The 19,008-nt window shown below is 39.1% G+C and overlaps 1 protein-coding gene across 1 annotated transcript in view; it reads right to left on the bottom strand.

The window, feature by feature from the left end:
* Positions 1–19,008, bottom strand: part of CNTNAP2 (contactin associated protein 2) — a 1,177,124-nt gene that overhangs the window by 324,980 nt on the left and 833,136 nt on the right. The gene's annotated exons all lie outside the window — the stretch shown is intronic.

Raw genomic sequence — 19,008 nt, 5'->3', positions numbered from 1 at the left:
CACATGAGAAGTCATCACATGAGAGCATAGTTCCAACAACTATGAATTGATGAAAGGAAGAAGCCCCCAGTTGCCTTTGTAGTTTTGATAACCAATATACTGTGTGCGGAGACTTCCTTCAACAACTAGTGCTAATAATGACACATGGAACTAAGAAGGTTTCTATATGAGGAAAATTAACTGTGCATGGTAAGTTGCTGTGGGCTGGAGTGCAACACTGCTTTGCAGTACTGTAACAACAGGGATGCACTGGATTCTTATGTGACTACACAATTTAGTGATTAATACTGAAAACACTGCAGTTTGTTAAGGTTTCCACATTTTTACCCAAGCTGTGTTCTTAGCGTAAACCAAAATTACTGCATATTGAGACTTGAATATTTTATAATAGCAGCACCGTATGACCTCATTGATTGTGGTTATGGTATGGATATCAACATAAATAATAGAAGTAGGAGACAATGGAAATACAAAAGATTCTGTTTAGCTATAAAAGACAAAAGGAAGGGGGAAGGACAACCTCATTTTGGTGATAAGAAATAAGAGCACCATTGCTGAATCTTAACACTTCCCACAGCCTACTGCACATGCAAAAAGTGTATAATAACCAGCCTACAACACTCTGTATGGATTATAATGCTTTAAACTATTGAACAGCAAGTCACTAGAAGTGTTACTATGTGCCATTTGTCAGTAGTTATCAGAGGAGATTTAGGATGAAACATTGTAATAATGAAACAAAACACTCCACGCTCCTCTTGTTGGAAGATTTGTGGAAGTTGGAAGGTAGTTCAGAAAGGAAATTAAAAAAAAGGCACAGAAATTTTTCTGTTATAGACCAACCATTACTTTTTCTTAGAAGGACGTTCCACAGAACCAAAACGAAAAAAAAAAATTATCTGAGAAACACATAGAGTTTCAGACTTGAAACAATGAAGATCGGTCAATATTAGTGATACTGTCTTCCTATAAGAATACTATTCTAACACTTAGGTGTGAAGAACTCTTAAATTCAAGTTGACTAGCTGTGAATGTAAAAAACCACTTACTACTCATAGCATCCATCTCAGCCAAGAACTGAAGTAGGTCAATCTTCCTCTGTGTTACTATGAAAGACTGACAGTGATTAAAACCCAGAAAACTCTCTTTTTTTCTACTGATTATCCTTTAGCATAGTACCAAAAAACTTCCTAGAAGTTCAGGTTTTGTCACTAATATTTATCATGCATAGTTCTTTCACATTTTAAGTTGTTTTCCTGTTTTTCTTTTAAATTTTCTTTCTACTGTTTATATACTGCTACTACTGAGGGCCAAGACAAAGAAACATGTCTTGGACTTGGAATAGGAAATATGGAACTTTAAAAAAATCTGTAAGAATCTCTTCTGGTGCCTTGAATTGGCTTGCACAAAAGCCCTGTTTCCCAGATGAGCCACCCAGGCCTTTGCCCTAGACGGTTCAGCTGTTCCTGTGGAGCAACACCACTGACCACATCATCCTTCCAGAGATGCAGAGGTGAAAACATGCCATGCTGCTGACTTTGCTGTATTTACCACAAAAGCAGATTCTCCAAGGAGATCATCTGGAAGTTTCAGGGAATACTAATTTACCTGGCAGATGTACCTTACACCAATAAAACCCATAAAATGTAGTACATAGCAGTACGTTTTCAATTCATCTATATAAATCTCATACCTGTTAATGCAAATCTCTGAGTCCTCCCAAAACTTGTGGCCCAATACTGCGCCTCAATATTTTAACTACATGAAAATACTTTGATAAACTGACACATACTCAAAAGTGCTTCAGTACTACTTCACCAGGTCCACAGAAATGTGCTTACATACATTGATGAGGTTTGGGTGCAACCCAGAGTAAAGTTATCTTTCCATGCTATGATTATTCTTATCTCCAGGACTCTGTACTCCGCCTTATTTTCCAGTCTTAATTTTCACTGCATAGTGTCAGGCTATTTTGGATTATATGGAGTCATGTGGACCCATGTGTTTGTAACTGATATGGTGCAAGACTTTCTAATCAAATACGTGGAGATAAGGTAAGCAAAGCAGACGGATCCTTCACAGGGAGCACACATCTCCAGCTAAATAAGATGAAATTCAGCAGGTGATGCAAGATGGTTATTATTTTACTATTAATATCCTTACTCCAAAGCTCTGTATCAAACACAATACTATTCTTGCACCAAGAAAAAAAAAAAAAAAAAAAAAAAAAAGCAGGGGAAAGGAAGAAGAGGAATTCTTATTTCTGTATTGCTTTAATCCCACTCCCAAGTACTGAGGAAAAATTTATAATTGTCACCTGTCAAGTCATACATAGAATACAACACAGTTTTACTGAGAGCTTGGAATGGAAGTTTACTGCAGTTTCATTTTTAAGAAAGGACTGAGATACTTTATACATTCACTGACAGCAATGTCTCAATTTCGACACAAAACACTGTATATGTAAGGGCTCTAACATGTTAGTAAGGCATGTATTATGCAAGTTAGAACCTCATCTTGGATTTCTGACCCAGCAAAGATTCCTAGACTAGCCATTAGGAAGCCATTTGAATGTCATTAGCAATAGGAGCTGTGTTAGGTATTATGTCTGTGAAGGGTGTTCCTTTTAGATGCTGGATTATAGCCAAGGCAGCCCTGACACTTCACCAACTGGCGAGGGAGTTTCCGGCTTTACTGTAGCACACTGTATGACAGAAGACAGAAACATACTTGTGGATGGATCTAGGTTGCCTTTATGTCAGCCAAACATATCCCCTGAATCACTTCAGGATCCTTCTGTCAAAGTACAAGTACAACTAATAGATAAAAGTTTGTTGCACCTTGTAATGTTTCCATTTATAAATATACATATATGTGCATAAAGTCAATAACCATTTCTAGAAAAGCATCTCAATCTCTTCCTGTTGTCTAGAAGATGAAGGAAGGAAATCTAGTTGATAGACTGGCTCAAATGACTGGAAAGCGCTCCATCGTAGTAAGGAAAAACTTATTGGCTTGCTGGTGCACAGGGCACTCCTTCTGGCAAGCCTGAAATCAGTTATGTCAGACTCACTATGAACATAGGATAGAAGCAAGGGACACATAGAGGCTGACAATTCCTTGACATTCAGCAAGCTGGCTTGTCCAAAATCTGGAAGCTGAAAGATCTGTGCCCACATGTCAGGCACAGTGAGTGGTGGACAAGTTGCAGCTGGTATACAGGAAGGAAGCTCCTCGTCTGGGTGCAGGATTTCACACTCGACTCATGTTTCTGATTTAACTAAAAAGTCCTGCCATGAGGCATGGACTGAGACAGTCTGGAATGACAGGATATTTCATCACCTAGAAAAATATATTGACAGTGGACACAGCCAAAAACCTGCCTCCCCTCCCCACCAAGAGCAGACTCCTGCATCTCATACAGTTATACTGCTGGGGCTGGCATTTAGATGTCTGGAAAGGCTTAAAGGAGAAAGTGGCCAGGCAGGAATCTCAACCTTATGTACTGCATGCTGATTACAAACTGTTTTTTCCCTTTTAGTCTTAACTATTTGTTAATGTGATAATAACTCCCAAGGAGATCAACTAGACATTCACAGCTTGAAAATAATGCCAACTTCTTCATTTATGGTTCCAGAAGAACCTGCTTGTTAGTTGAGACCATTCTCCCCAAAGATTGAATCAGTAACCTGCTTGCAGCCAAATTCCCTTACAGAAGATGTAATGCAGGTTATTCACACTATCTCAAATATCTGTATCATCAGCATTTATGAAATTATTCCCATGTTGCTGAGAACAGAATGTGTTAGTCATAGGTAATGTATCAAACTCTGTAAGAAAAGCTGCCCCACATTTTCTGTCAATATTACACAGAAAGCTCATTTAAGGTACATGGAAATGAAGAATCTGTCCTAGTTAACTGTCATTTAATATACACTCCTGGCAGTTACAGTCACCACAATATTGATATGAGTATTCCCCTAATACACTAGCAATTACTTTAAGAAAGCACAACATATGGCTATTTCTAACCACAAGTGTTCAGAGACAATTTGTTGGTCAGAGCTGTGTATATGACTTTTATACAGCCAAACACACCTATAAAGAGCAGACATAACTTAACAATTATAATGCTGTTAAGCAGCAACATCTATAAAATATTCTATGTGCTTCTTATGGCCTCTGTTATTCAAATTAAAAACTGTATTAAAATTTTGAGTATAGTTATTAATAATTTATTAATAATTATAGTATTCTCATAATATTTCTTTATTGCAGACATCAACAGGAAGTTAAAAGCTAATGTTTAGAGGAAATCTAAGTATATTTTAAATTACAAAAACACAATAATATTACAGAAGTGGGTGTAAGAAATTTAATGTAAAGAAGAGAAAAAAAGGGTTGCGGTTTGTTTTTTTTTTGTGTGTGTGTTTTTTTCGATATTGCATTGGACAGTTGCCATTTCCTGGGGGCTCTGAAAATGTACTGCTGCACCTTAGTCCACTGCGTTGTGTGTTCTTTGAGGCTGATCAAAATACCCTAGTCCAATGAGTAGTCCAGCCAGCCAATGTAAGTGCTGGGCTTTGCCTTGAATTTAAAACTCATATAGAGCCACAGAACTTTGGGAAAAGACATGGCAGTTAAGCAAAAAAGTACAGAGTAGAAATCTTCATGTTTATGTACAATTCCTGTTTATGGTCAATCTCACATCATTAGCTCATAAAACCCAGGAGTCTTCTCAGTTGCGATGTAGTTTAGGGAGCCAGGCTGGATATTGATAGAGTTTCTTTTGATATCACAATAACATTGAGAAGACAAGAATTACCTGATCTGCTGACCTGACTGAAGACTAGATTATACAATCATAATTGGCATCATTGCTAATTGGATTAACTGCATTCCATTTTTGCCCAAAGTTAATCCTATGCACAGATTTCAATTAATTTCAGATATATTGAAAATTGGAGCAGTCTGCATTATTCCATTATTGATTTATTCTAAGAAATACTGATTTTTGAAACAATCTTTAAAAAAACCCCCGAAGTCTTCTAAGCACCATTGTAAGAAAATTACTTGTGAAGTCTCAGAAGAGGAATTCTGTCACTGAGATGAGTCCGATAAATTTGGGATGCATCCATTAAACTTTCCTTATAAACAATCCTAGCTTTAAGTGGAGAACAGAATTCAATGCAGATTTGCAATAAGCTGGTTTTGTAGCAAGGTGAACCAGAAAAGTAATGTATGTATTGAAAACATAGCACCTGTCCCACTCTATCCTCTCTCTTTCCCTCTAAGTGTCCATATTTAAGACAAAATTACTTTTACCTTCAGCAGAAGAGACTGGATACCTCCCACAGACATGGAAGCATAAGAACTCTTAACTGCATTCACTAGGCTGATACTAGCCTTCCCACTGAAGGACAGAATACCAACACCAGCTAATGCTAACACATCAGGAAAATAAGCTTCTCCCAGATGCACACTTCCTTATTCAAATGCATTTCTTATTAGCTCTTTTTAAATATTACATAGAGTGTTCTAGTTGTATAGGAAAATAGACATGAAAAGGTGGTTCTTTCATTATTTCCTTTTTAGCAGTGAAGGAGGAGCCTAATTTTCTTTGAATAGAATGCAGAAAACCAGTAACCATAGATTCTTATTAGAATTCATAATGGGTTTTCACTAACAATGTAATTAGATCCATACTGCCAAGACATTTGATACAATTATAGAGAAAATAGGATCCATTAAATTTAGTCTATACATTACTCTATGGTGAAGCACTTCCTCTACCCCAGATAGATATTATAGCAAGATTAAGTTCATTAATTTAATAATTACTTTTAAAAAAAAGGAAATTACCACCTCTTCCCTCAAAAGGAAATTAAAGTGACATAATTTACTTTGCTGAGAACCCCTTTCAATTGCAATGACTTATGTACAGTCCTGCCCACTCTCTAGTTGTTTTCACTAATAAAAAGTGAAATGGTTGACTAATACAATAATTAATTAATAATGATTAGCAATGATTCACTAATAAAAAGTGAAACAAATTTTTAAATTTCCCTGATCACCAGCTATTCAAATGATCAAATCAAAATTAACATAAGATATTTTTGCCACTTCATATTCAACATATTTTTTGATGGTGGTGGTAGTATTTAACACTACTCTATATCACTATTTTCCAAATACTCAGCTTTTCCTGTTATTGAACTTTCCTCATTCATTTGCTTGGTGCTCACTCAAGCAAGAAAACTTGCTTCTGACAAGCAAATCAAGAAATCTTTTGTAATGATAATTAACTGGAAATAAGTTTGAAAATAAACTTCAGAAAACATAATGCTTGTATTCCACAGGTATGAACACGTTTTTCCCCTTTTACTTTACAGCTACAGTTAAGACTTTTTTGGCATTAATAGGCTTATGTTCTTAAGGTATTATTATATTAGATATTTTCAAGAAATCAGAAAAGTTTTATTTCCCAGAAATTATAATATTTTCTCTCTCTTTCTCTTTCTCTCTGATGAAATAAGTCAGTGGCTTTTTAGATGGGCACACTTTCATGACCTAAAATTGGGCTGACAGCCTTGATAAATGTCATCTGGTATGACTACTTTCATCATAATCAACCACAACTTGGTTCCTGGTTGAAGCCTCAGAGAAAATGTTTTGAGAACACCTGAACATATCAAATAATTAATATTCCTTTGATGATTGTCATTATTTACAAGTCCAAAAGGAAAGACCGCAAGTCCACACAAATATTTGCCACAGGCAAAATGGATGTGCTAGAAACTTTAACCCTCAAGATTATGGCATTTCTTTTGACGGTTGTCTTCTTGATCACTAACACAATAGTGCCTAATTACATTTTACCCAAAATGTTCTTATTGACAATAGTTTTATCCCAAGTCTCTTCCTGTTTGGTACACATACTTGGCATGAACTTGTAGGAAAATGAGTGAGGATAAGTGGTCTGTGATGGTGACCAGTACTGCACTGCTGATACCTCTCATCTGTGTCTTAGTTAAACCAGCAGTGCAGATTTAGCATTCAGTTAACATGGAAGGATGGGACAGATAGGTGAAAGCTCAGTGAACATAAATGTAAGGCAATCCTATGACAAACACAGGGGGAAGTCATTTCAAGATCTAATAAAAATTATATGCATCTCCATCTGCTGCTGAGTGCTCTGCATTTGTTGTTAAGAACTGATGCCTGCGGGCCCTATTGGATTTCTAACTACTACTTGACAACTGTATTTGACAACATTTAGGAATGTGCTTCCTTCACACATGTCAGCCTGGAGATAGTTCTTGACTAGACATTATGATTTTTACCATCATCAGTGCGTTTGTCACTTCAAATTAGATTACTGCAATGTGTTCTACAATATGCTACACTACAAATCACTCAAGAAACTGTACAGACCGGCCCATTTAAAAGTAAACAGCCTTCTAGGGAGGATAAAAATTACAACTGTAATAATATCATCTTATAAGATCTACAATTTTATTTTCTGATAACAACATAGTTGCTATTTCAATTTCTGTTGAATAGTGTGGGATGATAGCACAACAGTCATGAGCAATGGGATTAAACTAAGCATTTTTGCAGCAATGTTGTAGACACAAGATCTGATGTATACAATTGATGAAAAAATTACAGTAGACACTACCCTCTTCTCCCTCCTTCCTGATTTTTTTTAATATCTCTCTATATGCATATATATATACACACATATAAGTTTCAAATTATACAAGGCAATTTAAAACTAATTCTGCTATGGACTTCAAAGAAGCTACAGTTGGCTTATAAAAATGAAAAGTGTAGGTTTGAATGAAGTTAATGAGTGTTTTGACAATCTCGCCTGAGATTTGCAAATGTCAATTTTGCAGTAAAGTTACTCTGGTGATATGAATTCTATTGCTCTCATCTTACTACTGTAGAAAATGGGGTTTAGATCAGAAAAATACAATATCCAGAAGGAAAAACAAAAAAGAGTAAATGAAGAGCGTCATTATGGACAGAATTCTATTGAAATCAAAGTCAATGAGTTTCTTAATCTATTTAGGGGGGGAATAGGATCAATCCCAAAATGTAATTCAACCATTCCTGCAGCAGTTTTCTCCTTCTTCTGTTCCTTTCATTGTTTCTTCATCAAGATAATATGAATCTTCAAATTTAATTACCAACAACTGACGGGATATTTTCCTTTTTACTTCCAGACACTGCTTCTGAGATAATGATAGTGTACACTTCTTGTATTTATGTAGTCTCTTTCATAACTATTCAGCAAGAAGAAAACTACTTATTTTCTGAACTTACTGTGATATTGAGTGACATAAGCTTATAATATTTTAAATCAATATATAATAGTTAAAGATGCTTTACAAGATACAGTGGAAAGAAGTGACCAAAACAAAGTTTTCAGGGAACCAACTGTTCTCACAGAAGTGATGAAGAAATGGCTGTTCCAATACAACTTGTTAGAAACCTGAAGGGACATTACTGAAGTGGTAAGCAGAGGATGACTCCTCTGGATTACCAGAGATGGTTTCAAACCATTCAACATTGTTGCATGTAAAAAGCTAACTCCAAGAGTATCTCGAGAAAGAGAATACAGGTCACTCATGCCTTCAAAGAAAAAAGACTGCAGCAACACAAAACATTGTATGCTGAAGAAGTGCCTGGGGGAAAAAGGCTTAAATTAGATTTGGGCCCTAATATAGAAAATTACTTCATACGGGTGTTCACAGAAACAACTTCTTAACTGAAAGGGTTGTCAAACATTGGAACAGGCTGCCCAGGGAAGTGGTTGAGTCTCCATCCCTGGAGGTATTTAAAAGAAGGGTAGACGTGGTGCTTAAGGATATGGCTTAGCGGTGGACTTAGCAGTGATAGGGTAGCGGTTGGACTCGATGATCTTAAGGGTCTTTTCCAACCTTAACAATTCTATGATTCTAAGAGTTTAAAATTGATCATATATTGAAAGGAACAAAAATACTGAGACACAGTACAGCCATATGAAGGAGGACTCGGATCATTTAAGTGCCTGGTCTAACAGATGGCAATTGCAGTTCAGTTTAGATTAAGGAACATTAAAGTCAAGAACAAAGGACAAAGAATTAACAGTATGGGTTTTTTTACCACAGTGAACAGAATACGGGCAACGTCTGGGAAGTTTTTTTACAGTTCAATAACTCAAGAATTGACAACAGGTTCTACCTTCTGGCGCGTGGCCTCATATATAACCTGGTATTATACAGCTGGAAAGATCAAATGCATGCGTCTCCCTTAAAGTGTCCTTCAGTTCATTTTAGTATAACATGGGAGCAGAAAACTACTGCCTGATTTTTAATTTTACAAAACAAGATAGTATAATTGTTTACCTATGATCCTAAATAGCACTTCCTTCTTCACTGACCTTGGTGTCTGCAGGGTTGTTTTTCTCAAATATTCTCACTCCTCTCTTCAGCTGCAATTGCGTGGGTTTTTTTTTTGTTGTTGTTGTTGTTGTTGTTCCTTCTTAAATATATTACCCAGAGGCACCACCACTGTTGCTGATGGGCTTAGCCTTGGCCAGTGGCAAGGCTTCTGACAGAAGCCACACCTGTAGCCCCCCGCTACGAAAATCTTGCCATGCAAACCCAATACAGTAGTAAAGGTCACAAGTTTAATGCTTTTAATGAAAAAATTAGAAGTATTACAAGGATGAGGGATAAAGATTACGCTAGACTGATAAAAAACTTTCAGCTTCCAGAAGTTCTTGAATGTGAAATTTTTCACTTCCTCATCACGAAAGGATGAGACCTTCTCTTTCCCTCTGATCTCAGAACCTACACAACCACCTAAAACACCCTAAATTCATTGCAAGGGATACTACTTCCACCTGAAGGGACACAGTGCTTTTATACAAATGGTTCTGTTAAGGAAATACAAATCAGCATTTTCAGAAACTCCAACTATCCTTGCAGTACGTATCCTGTGAAAGTAGCACCCTAAGTGTCATATACCTTGAACTTAGTGCTGTGTAGAAACAACACTCTAAGAAATCCCAAAGTTGTACCAGCTGCCGCATTGGCTTCCCGCTAGCAGATTATCCAACAGATTCTTGCTTTCAGAAAATTCTTTCTAGCATCAGCAGCCATAGGACTAATGACAAGAAAAGCAGGAAAACGTGTATTTCCATAAACCCCTTTGTCCTGCATGCACTTTTTATGCCTCAATACAGAAATGAGACCATGTACAGAAACCACCACGTATTTTGGAAAAGAGGATGGCATACATGAAAATGTAGGTATGTTTTTACTAGGTCTAATATTCCTTTCCTTTTCACTGATGGCTTATAAATACCGTCCCATATACTCTAATAGTCACAAATAAAACACTACCTATTAATAAATGTAATGTTTCAAAATGTAGAATTTATAAATTTTAAATTAATATTGCTGAGATGCTGAAAAATTCATGTTTTTGCACAATTGGACTTCGTCGCTTGGGTCCAACAGAATTGAATGGCTAAGTGTTTCTGTTATATCCTTATCTGGGAAAAGACGTGTTACACAGTCTCTGCTGCTACTGAGGTTGCAAACATATACAGAAGGCATTCATGACAACAGCTAACTACTTTCCAGAGCAATGAGAAATTTTATCTGCAAGGAAACATCTCCATACACATGGGATAGCCTGATATTTAGGGATTATAGAGAATACTACCCTGGATCAGACAAGGTTCCACGTATGGTCAAGTCAATTTCTGCAAAAGTTGATTACAGCTTACCCATACACTTCGGCATACTTGGCATGGGCCTGCACTTTGGCCTCTATCAATGACTCTTCTTTACGCACACACATAATCTTTTCTACTGGTAACTACACAGGCATTTCATGCAGCTTTGCTGGACACTTAGCTGTTTGACTACATTTTATGTATAATTTTAAAGGATTTATCATTCATAATATAAAAAGATGAAGTCCTGAACAAAATAAGTAAGTCTGAAGTGAAAGTACTGACTAATGGAAAGCAGGTGCAGGAATACAGGCCATTCAGTCCATCTCTCCTGAAGAGTAAGAACTCCAACAAGGAGAACTGATCATGCGCAAAAGAAGAAGAAAAAAAGGTGTGTGATACCGTGGGGTATTTTCCAAAGTATGAGACATACTGATGACAAGCACACTTTTTGCCTTCTAAAACTTGCTCCACCACTGTGCTTCTTGGCTAGTGATGCATGAAAAGCGCTCTCATGCCTCCCCTGCAGTTGTATTGCATGCTCAAAAGTAGCAGCTCCTGGTGGTGCAGCAAGACTGGAGCCCTTCCAAGCACAGGCTGTTTTGCACAAGCAAAGGGAAGCCCTGTGGAAATGGAGCCCAGGGAAGAGCAGAGTTCGCTGCTGCTCCAAACTTGCAATGGGCAAGAGAGCCAGAGAGAGCCAGGGCATGAGTGGTGCCTTGGAGGTGCAAGAACAGCACACAAGAACCAGGCAAAAAGGACCCAGAGAAGCCCTGACAGGGACTGTGCTCAGTGCTACAGCGGACAAGCAACGACTGGGGACCATACTGGGGGCCCACCCTGGGAACCCTGAACGCTTCCTGCCCCTGGACGTGGGGCATGAGGGTCACCCTTGTGGACAATGAGCAGCAGGCACCTCACCCAAATGGCCTAAAGGAGCCCTGGCAAGGGAGCGTGCTCAATACTGCAGAGGAAGGAAAAAAACCCCAGTCACACTGTCTAGCCCACCGTGGGGGAAAAAAAGCCTTCCTCCCCCCTGCAGCTGCAGGGCACAAGAGGCCATCTCCATGGTGCATGAGCAGCAGGCAGTGACCCACCTAAAAGGGACCAGAGGACCCCTGACAAGTGGTCATGCTCCATGCTGCAGAGGAAGGAAAAAAAAACCCAGGGACCAGTGCCAATCTGCCCTAGGGGAAAATTCCTTCCTGACCCCAGTGCTGGCGATTGGCTGTTCCCTGAGCATGTGAGCGAGACCTGCCTCCTTGTCCACAGGCTGCTCATGCCTCCCAGGAGATGCCCAACCCTATTCTCCCTCCCTCATCTCAGGGGCTTCCAAGAGTGGCCAAATGCCCCCGGCCTGATTGATCTTGGGGGCAAGAATCCTACCCATGCCTGGCAGGGCGCGTGTGGGTGCTCCACAGCACTGGCACTCCAGCAACATCTGTGCATCCCATTTCTGATGGCTGCTGCCACTGGGTCTGCAGGGGATGAGAATGGCCAGCTCTGCAGCGCTACTCAAGAAGGCATTCCCTTGGTCTGGCCAGTGCTTATCCAGCTGAGAAGGATTTCCATGCCTCAGACGAGCTGTGAAGGTGGCACTCCCAGGAGCTGGTCTTGCAACAAAGAACCTCCAGCACCTCATCCAGCCTCCAGTCTTCCTCCATCAGCCCCCTCCAAGTAATTCCACCAGCTCATCAGACACTTCCTCTCAGACATCTTCAGGCTGCCCCCAGGCCAGTGCTGGCAGTGGACCACCGGCTGCTGCTCCCTTTTATTCTGTCCCAGGGCATTGTGACTCCTGCTTTGCTGGGTGGTGGCCCGGTGGCATGGGGATGATGGGGCCCCTTATGCACAGCCCCACCTACCGCAGCCCTGCCCATCACCCCTCCGTCCAGCATCCTTCAGAAGAAGGCTTTGGGGAGCTGGCCCTGAGGCAGTCCCTACCCTTGGTGGCTATGAACTGGCTACAGCTGCTGACTGTCCCTGGAGAGTAATCTGCATGTTCATACTGTGTAAATAAGGGCATTTATACCATATACACTCATTTGGATCTAGAGATGCCAAAGGTGAAAGAAAAGCTTTTGGTTCCCTCCACATGACATTTGTAGAGATGTAGAGAGCACACAGGTTTCTGTACCATTCCTTACCAATGCCTCAAGGGACATTTGCTGCTAGCCTGCTTTTGCTGAGGTTGCCTTCTTGGGAAGAAGTCCCAAATTGTTTTGTCTTCTTGACCATATTTTTCCTTTCACTTCAATAGCTCCATTCCTCCTTTGGCCTTCACCCTTGGTATCTTTCTTGAAAGTGATGGCAGCCCTCTCCACCTTTCTCTTGCTCCTGCTAGTTGTCTTCTTCTGTTGGCCCTACATACCCCTAATCAACCACTTAATCTTTGTTTACCTTCATCCTAGAAGGAATTTGTGTTTCTTGAACCTGAGGAATGAGAAATGTGCCTGGTGGTACAGGTGAGTTCTCACCAGGGCTTTGCACAATGCTTGCCTTTTCTATGGAAATATCTTGCCTGACACACAAGAATGCATCTGCCTGTACCCCAGTCGTGGCTCGTAGTCACCCTGTCATCTGCTCATGCCTCCAGGAACTTTGGCCTACTCCGATGCTTCCAAACTGGAGTGGAAACTCATGGTGCTCCACCTGACGATGTGTTACCTGCAGTTCTTAACACACATGGTTTATTGATGCAGAGGCACTTTCTTCTGTCAGAGTTTCAGCTGATATGGAGTACGGGGGCCACAGAAACATGGCATGAGATACAGCTTTTTCTTGTCCATGGGTGCCATGAAATCCAGAATATGATGTGGGCAACGACTGTATCTTTTGGAGAAGGCAGGAGGCCTGCATTTCTTGAACAATGGTTTTCTGCAATCTAAATTCAAAGGACCTGACCATGAACTTCATTGTTTCATACACAGGACGGCATCAAAGCATGAAGGGCAGAGCCTGAGAGACGTGTTAATGAGGCTTTCACCCATTCCTAAGTCCAGCTCCATGCAAGTCATGACCAAAAGATCCAGACCTCCACCAGCTGGCTGAGCTATGGACAGACGGTGTGGGTGGGCTCCAATCATGAATCTGGTAGTGCCCATCTAGTCGCTTTCAAAATGGGTGTTTGACTCCTAGGGAAAAAAATAACCAGAGCTGCCATTAACTGAACTTCCATTTTGGAGGTTTCGTTGGAGAAAGTGCCAAAGCAGCCCAGACGCTGAAAACGCTACAAGAGATGAAACTGGTGCGTCAATGCGAAGCAGTTCATGGCACTGCTGTCTGTGGGGATAAGCTTTGCTCTCCAGGAGTGTGAAGAAAGGTTGCTGATGATTTTTTAAATGAGTTCTGCAGGCATTTAGCGAAAAGGAATGTTGTTGCTGATAATGGTGATGTAGGTAAGGAGTTGGCTGGCCAGGCGGCCATACGACATTAAAAGGCAACTGCCTCTCTTTAAGATTCCCTACATGCCTTGAAGATAGGTGCAAAGAAGGACTGAAGATTTTTCTTCTTATATGCCCACTGAGAGAGCGGTCAAACCTTGCAACAGGCTCCTGGAGAGGTGCTTGACATCCCACACTTGTCACATTTAAGAGGTATTTGGTCAGTACCCTTAATACTTTCTTCAAGTTTGGTCAGCCCTGAAGTAGTCTCACAGTTGGACTAGATAAACGTTGTAGGTCCTTTCCGTCTCAGCTATTCTACTCTATTCTAAAAAGAACACATAAAAAAAAAAAAATCCAAAAAAACTAGGAAAAGGAACACACACTACCAACAAAAGTGCTGATAAAAACTAATTTCTAGCACTTGCAAAACTATTTCAGAGAAGCTGATGTTGCAACTCAAACACTTCAGTAGAGCTGAAGTTGTGCTACAATGAGTATGTACTTAATGAGTAAAATTTCACAAAACATGCATCTGGATAGTTGAGAAAATTGATGGTAAGATAAGAATCTCCCATCATTAATTCAAGTATTAAAACTAATCTAAGATTCTAGATACAAAATAGTTGTCACTGACAGCATTTTTTAGCCCATGAGAAAAAGGTCAGTTCACAACAGTAAAGCCATCTATGAAAAGATTTTGCACAACTGGCATATGCATGGTCATACACAAATTCAGTGAACATCAAAATCACCAAGATCAAAAGGTCACAAAAAAAAAAAGCTCTAAGAATTATCTAATAATGGGAAAATCTTTGCAAAATGTAGAACAGTGGTGAACTGTCCAGTTTTCTTAAAAATCTATTTTATTCCAGTCATTTGGCAGGTATTCACTCAGGTATAAGGATGTGCTGTAAATAAATAAAAAAACTTCTATTTTCTTAAAAAAAAACAAAACACAAAACCAACCTACCTACAAGAAATAAAAAAATTAAATTTTAAAAAAAATTTAAGACACTTAAGTACAGACCATTGTGAGAGAACTGAGAACCCCAAGAGATTCTCAGAGTTGGTCCATGATTTAGGTTTACTTTTCATATTTGCTCAAAAAACCATAGTTAATATTGGCAATTGCTCCACATGCAATCTCCTTCATGAATCTGAAGAAATAACTTCCAGACCATATGAATATGAAGCAGAAAATATTACTGAAAAGTGGAATGTGAAGAAAGTGAATATTGATGTTAGTATTAAAATATTAGTCGCAAATACATTTTAACTAAAGTGTTCGCAACTTAGTTAATAGCAGATATTACCCAGGGCAATACGGACTGGAAACAAAAGGATGGGAGGAAAGGAAGTAACTACAAAGAGATATTAGATAATACATTTTTCTAGCTACGCCTTCAAGAAATACTATTTGATTTGAAAATATATTGAAAAATTGCCTAGGGTAGGCACTTAGTTTACTATGAAAATTCTTAAGATTGACTAGTAACTTCTGCCTAGCAAGAAGGCTGAAACAGCAGCTACTTTAATTTGATTCTTCCATCTCTGATTTAATGAAAAATGTGGTTGTGAGTCTCTGGCACCTGCATCACTTCTCTTCCACTGCAGATGTCACAAAACCCTGCAAAGCATTTGAAAGTGTAGGTCTGCAGTACAGTTGGGCGTGAAATAACATGGTTTTAATATTAACATGACAGTTGTAGCAAAAGTCTTTGACCATTATGGCAAAAGTGTCAGGCAGAAGCAAAGTAACCACTTAGAGCTCCAGTACAAATAGGAATTGGTAAAGATTGCTGAAATAAATGTCAGAATACCCCTCTGAATATTAATGTTAATTAAGTAGGTCAGTTTCTATTTTTTTTTTATTCCCATAGATCTGTCATTTCTAAATAATCTAGTTTATGCAATGAGACAGACAAGCAAGCAGTGAGTGTAGGCCAGCGCACAAAGCAAGATCATGAGTAAGGCCTTTTGCTAATAATAGACTCTTGACCAGAGTCTACCCCATTTGTATCTACTCTGTCTAGCAGAGATGTCAGTCACACGAATAGTCTAAGTACAGCTTTTGCTTAGCATCCAGTTGGCTCAGCTCTTTATTCATTGTTCATTCACTGTGGAGCACAAATAAGAGTAACCATTTCAGCATAGTTCTGTGGTCATTACCATATCAATATTAGCAATAAAGCATCTTCAGGTAGAAGCCAAAGCTTCTGACAGAAACATATTTGATCTAGACCCATGAGTAGGAAGTGCAAGGGAGAAAACTCTGCATGCTCAGGCTTTGGAGAGTTAAGTCAGCTTTGCCTTTCTATCTCCAACTTCACCTGCCAAGAGTTTCTGAGGAATATCCATGCCTCTGTGAGAGCACTAATTCCTTTTCAAAGACTATTGCTAAGAAAAAGGGAATCCAACTGAGCAGTGATGGTCCCAGATCTCTGATACAGTAATTTACAACTTTGCCTTTTCCAATTGTTTTGTGACAGTATTGTCCTATTGCTACTGACAAACATATTTTATTTTCTTTCATGACTACTGACAGGTTTATTCCATTGCAGTCAGACAGTGCTGGTCTGAAAAAAAAAATCTACAGTGATTTCTATTTGTGATGCACAAGTGCATCCCAACACGGAGAAAAAAAACTAGTCTATTTGAAGAAATATCTCGAGGTTTAGGGTACTGCTTTGGTAAAACCCAAAATAATTGTTTTTGGAAGGGAAGGGAATAAATTATTCTCACTGATTTTCTTAAATTGCTTACTATTGAATGTTCAGTGTGTGCAGGGTTAGTCTCATAAATCTCATCTAGGATAATGGAAGATCATTACCTCAATAGTTCCCACTCAGGGAAGCATGTCCTGACACAGTAATACAGACACATACTAGATAAAGCCAATATTTTCAGGCTCCCTGAAAAAAAGAAAAAATTTGGGCTAAGCAAATGCTAAAACAGTAAAACAGGAAGCATAAAAAGCATGTTAACTCCAGATCATAAACGTCAACTCTAAACACAATAAAAGTGGACACAGACCCCTAACGTGACACTGAAATGCCAAGCTGCATCCTATCTTACATATATCATGTCTGAAATCAGGCAGACTTCGCTTCCAGTACATGAGTAGAGGGAGATCCTTCCACTTAGCATTGGAGACTCTCTAAACAAGTGAGATGGTTTGCATAATCTGCAGGTTTCCATTCCAGATCTGAAAGTTCGGTCTATGAAGTTCTCCAGCTGTAGTTGTTCCCTACTCACTGCACAAGGTCTCAGAGACTCCTGATCTTTTGCTCCTGTTGGCTGGACTCTGCTCACTAAACCACATGGAATGCTATAATTGGTTTGCTTTTAAGTTGTAACAAATTTATTTCAACCATTCTTCACCTTCCAATGCTATGGAGCAAGTGATAATCTCAGTAGGTTACCACCAACTCTGGTTCTCCCAGGAAAACTCCTCCTTGGTTGCCAAGGACATATGTAGTCTCATCATAGCATCTTCTGATTGACTGCCATATTTTCAGAGGAAGTGCTGATTTCTGTGGCCTTAAGAGATAAAAAACGTCCACTTCACAGATGATCTGGAAATTAAGTCCTTTTCGCCCTTATGGCCATCACCCTACAACCTTTCCCCCCAGTTCTATCTGTCTCTCACCATGTGGAACAGAGATGGGGGTGAGTTTATAGCATACTTCTGATGCTGCCCTAAAACCTGTACTAAGTGTCCGTTCTAGAAATTAGTGAAAACATTATCTGTAAATTCATATCATAGTTACTGCACATTCATTTCTTTTGTAGAGAAGCACTAAGACTAATTCTAAGCAATAAAATGCAAACATGTTTGTAATCTTGGGATTTACTAGAAGTGTTCAAAGACAGTCTTCACACAAACTCTCCATAACACTGTAAACTTACACTCCTACATAATTGCACTGACTTCACTTGTTAGTAAGTCCTGGGAGGGATTCACAGGAGAGTCATTCTGTAGACCTCCTGCCTGTGTAGGGGACCTGCATCAGCAGTACTTCCCTCTCTGTGCATATACAGATCAAAATGGATGTCTACTGCAGCTTATTAATTACCCAAACAATTTATTTTTAAAAAACATCTGCCAGAGCATACAGAAGGAAGCAAGAAGGCCTGATTTTTTAGCAACAATAGTGACAACACAGCTAACCTGCCCTTCCAGGTAAATTAATTTAGGGAATTATATATCAGTGTGCAGCATTGCACCCTGAATGCTGGTTGGGAATTCTGGAGTGGAATGAATCTCTCTTCTCTCTTTTTAAAATTGCCTGTAATCTTTCCATCACTTGATTATCTATGTCAGTAATAAGTGAACTTAATACACCATTTGCCATCAGAATAGGATTTTAAATGTTTCCTTTAAACTAATCTGCTCTGTAATCTTAGTTACATTGATTTCAGTTTCAAAGAAAATTACAACAGAAAGAATACTTGGAACAGGTAAATGGTTTTCTTCCTAGTCCCACTGTCTGTCATCAAGACAAGACAGTACTAGCAGTTAGAAACAACAAACTCTGAATATGACTTGCTGAGAAGCCATTCTCTGAAGTGTTGTTTAAGGACAAGGAAGCCTTAAGGGGAAAGAATATATGAGAAAGTATTTCTGTATATCAGAAATTCCCACCTGAACCTAGTGACTCACACCTTCCAGGCTTTGACGCAGTACAGCTGGATCACTGGGCTTGTTCCTCAAAGAGCAGAGAAGCATAGAGAAGCTTCTGCAGTGATGTAAGGGGTAGGCAGAAATACACACCCACCCAACATCTGTACCCACCCAAATAAGAGAAAAACCCTGCAGAAAATATTATCATAAAAACAATAATTTTTTTTAAAAAAACAACAATTTCTCCCATTATTTCAAGGATA

This window comes from Phalacrocorax aristotelis, chromosome 2 (assembly GCF_949628215.1).
Source record: "Phalacrocorax aristotelis chromosome 2, bGulAri2.1, whole genome shotgun sequence".
In the NCBI taxonomy this organism is placed as follows: domain Eukaryota; kingdom Metazoa; phylum Chordata; class Aves; order Suliformes; family Phalacrocoracidae; genus Phalacrocorax; species Phalacrocorax aristotelis.
This window is presented reverse-complemented; position numbering and strand designations above follow the sequence as displayed.